General features: G+C 42.4%; 1 pseudogene; it reads right to left on the bottom strand.

Moving 5' to 3' along the window:
- Nucleotides 1-673: 673 nt before the first annotated feature.
- LOC143645058 (acyl-coenzyme A diphosphatase NUDT19 pseudogene) lies at nucleotides 674-1,610 on the bottom strand (annotated as a pseudogene).
- Between the last annotated feature and the right edge of the window lie 1,377 nt (nucleotides 1,611-2,987).

Below are 2,987 nucleotides of genomic sequence, written 5' to 3'. Positions count from 1 at the left end.
GAGGTGAAAAATTACCAATATTAGGCATACTGAAAATAAACATCATTAAACACCATTAAATGATGACTAGCTCTATATTTCTCTAAACATTTTGCATTTATTCATTAGCACTTCAGAGTAAAGATAGTTATGGCTTTTGTTAAATTAATAAGTAGCTTCATATTTCTTTAAAATATTAACTAAAATACATTTCAATCTAGAGAACAGATAATGTCATATGATTTTAAATAGGATTGTATTTTATCCATCAAAGCTAAAGACAGCAAGAAAATGACATTATCTCTTGAGGGTTGTCTCAAGTCTATTTTGCTACCTAATCAAGACACCGTTAAATTAGTTCCAGTAGAAAGTCTATGGAATTCATGGATGAACCTGCTAAGCATATCAGGTAAAGTGTTAATACACTGGATAGTTAGAAAAGCAAAGACAATAGGACATCTTATTTGAACTTTTGAGATAATAAAACAATATAGAAGTGTGGCCTGAAGTGAATTTTTTTCTCATGTTGGTAACAAGAGCATTAACACTTTATATTGGTGGCATACTGTAAGGTTTAAGGTATAAAATGAGCAGGACTCCTCAATAATTCACTTGAAATAAGAAAGGCTGTGTTATAACTTTTACAGGTGTGAAGCTCCTTCAGTGTCAAACAAATCTGTTCAACCAAGTCTGGTCAACCCTCCTTATTCATTGTGACTGCTTCAAATATGCCAGCTTGCAAACAAGCAGCCCTCCACATATGGCCCCTACCTATGACAAACAATTTAGGATAAACTTGTTTATACTTTGACTAAAAGTCACATAAAGACTAAAAAGGCAGTGATTGGACATCACTAGTCAGTGAGATTTTTTGCATTCTTTCATGATTTCTTCAATTGTTTTATCAGTTAATAAAAGTTTTTCTAAACAGTCTAAATCTTCCAAGAAGAGTTCATTGCCTGATAAAAGCTGGAGCGTCCCACCAGCAGTTAACAATGTAATCAGCATCCATCCTTCCCTGCCTTCTATTGAATGATCCAAACAAAATTTGTGCAAGTAAGAGAGAGAGAGAGAGAGTTTTTGAGTCTTCTGATTTCATAGAACTGTGTGGGTACCAACCAACTTTCTTCTGATATGAAGTTTTCAGTTGCTTCTGGTGGAGATTATCACTGGCTGTCCACCATCTCAGTCAAGCCAAGGCTGATGGATGGTGCCTCAAGCAGGCAGCACAGGGAAAAGGCTGTGTCAGTGTGGCAACCACAGGGTCATAGGAAGGGTGGAAACCAAGTCTTCCTATCATACAGCACCCGGATGCTGGGTGTGCAGTCCAGGTGTGTGCATGGGTGCAGGAAGTGGCAAGGGTTGCAGCAGATGCACGTGCACCAGTCAGACAGGCCAGGAGGCAGCTCAAGTGTGCATTAGGCTCTGCTGGGACCTGGGGCTGGCAGGGTACCACGGGGCTGCAGCAGCAGCACACCCACCTCCTCGAAAGTCTCACTGGATCCCATCGTGTTTTTCATCTCTTCTGTTGTACCTTTCATTCCCATACATTTTGCTATTTGTTTTTTCAAGCTTTCAAGTTCTTCTATATGGACATGCTGCGTCTTTATATCTTTCATGTCTTTTTCCATGTTTTCCGTTAACTCACTGAATTGACTTAGAACATCTGTTTTACCATCATTAATTAATTGTTTCAATTCCTGTGTCTCAATTGAGGTGTTAGTTTGTTCCTTTTGATGGGCCGGATCTCTGTTCTTCCTGGTATGAGTTGTGATTTTTTTCCTGCTGTTAAGACCTCTGATTTTCTTGCTTAGTTTATTCTAGAGGTCATTTTATTTATTTTGCCTAGGGTTTTCCTGTAGAATTTATTCTGCACCCCCCCCCCACACACACACACACATACACACAACGGCCTACCCCAAGAACCAGCACCTACAGCGGCCTGCCTGCGCACTGGGCACCACAGCAATGTGCCTGTGGGTAAAACAAGCCTGCTGCCCCCCAGTGGTGCTCTGTTTTTCACCATTTTGCAAGACCTGGGTTTGTTTTAGGGTGCAACAGTTGGACCATCCATGTTACTCAGCCAAACCAGGGGCGGGTTCCGGTGGGGGTGTCTAGACCTGATCCAGTTGGCCTGAGATAATTTTCTGGGTAGTCTCTGAAAAAGCCCTTCAATTCTCTTGCACTTTCTGTTCTGCTCAGAAGATGGCACTGTTCAATAATTTAATTGTCTTCAGAGCTGTATGCCTTCAGAGCACAGGCTGGACCTCACCAGGTCAGGCTGATTGCAGCGTTCCTGTTTCCTCTTTTTGCTGGCCAAAATCTGTGTTCCCCACTTTATTTGTGGTAGATTACACCCCCAGCTGTCCTAGGCTTTACCGCCCAGGCAGGAATCAGGTCTCTTGCCGCCATTTCTCACAGCAGTGGGAGGGAGACTTTCAGACTCAGGGTTGGAAACACAGCTTCTGTCCACGTTTTCTCAGGCTTTCTGTCTGTCACTGACAAGGGTCTTGAAATGCTCTCCTCTGTCCCCAAGTCTCCAGAAGCTGAGGGTCTGCCCCACTGCTATGAGAGAATTCGTATTCTGTGTCCCTGTTGGGAGGGGTCTCTGCTGCGGTTTCTCTGTCCGTCCTGTGCTGTGAGTCCGAGTGAGGGGGAGGGGAGAGGACTGGCCAGTCCAGGAACACAATTTCCTACCTGATTTTCTGCTTTAATTTGGGATTTGTAGGGTCCTTCTCCAGTCCATATCCTTCTCCAGATTTCTGAAGAATTAAGAATTGTTCTTTTGTGATGCTGAATCTGAGGAGAGATTTTCAGTAGCTGTTTATGTGGCCATGTTGATGAGCTTACCCCCAAAATCATGTTCTTTTAATCCATTCCTGTGCAAGTAGACTTATTGTACATGGAACCTTTAGATGAAGTTATTTCAACTGAGGTGTGACCCACCTCATTCAAGGTAGGTCTTAATCCTCTTTCTGGAGTCCTTTATAAGAGAATAAAAGACAGAA

The sequence above is a fragment of the Tamandua tetradactyla genome, chromosome 8 (genome assembly GCF_023851605.1).
Source record: "Tamandua tetradactyla isolate mTamTet1 chromosome 8, mTamTet1.pri, whole genome shotgun sequence".
In the NCBI taxonomy this organism is placed as follows: domain Eukaryota; kingdom Metazoa; phylum Chordata; class Mammalia; order Pilosa; family Myrmecophagidae; genus Tamandua; species Tamandua tetradactyla.
Note: the sequence above shows the minus strand (reverse complement) of the source record. Positions and strands in the feature narration are given on the sequence as shown.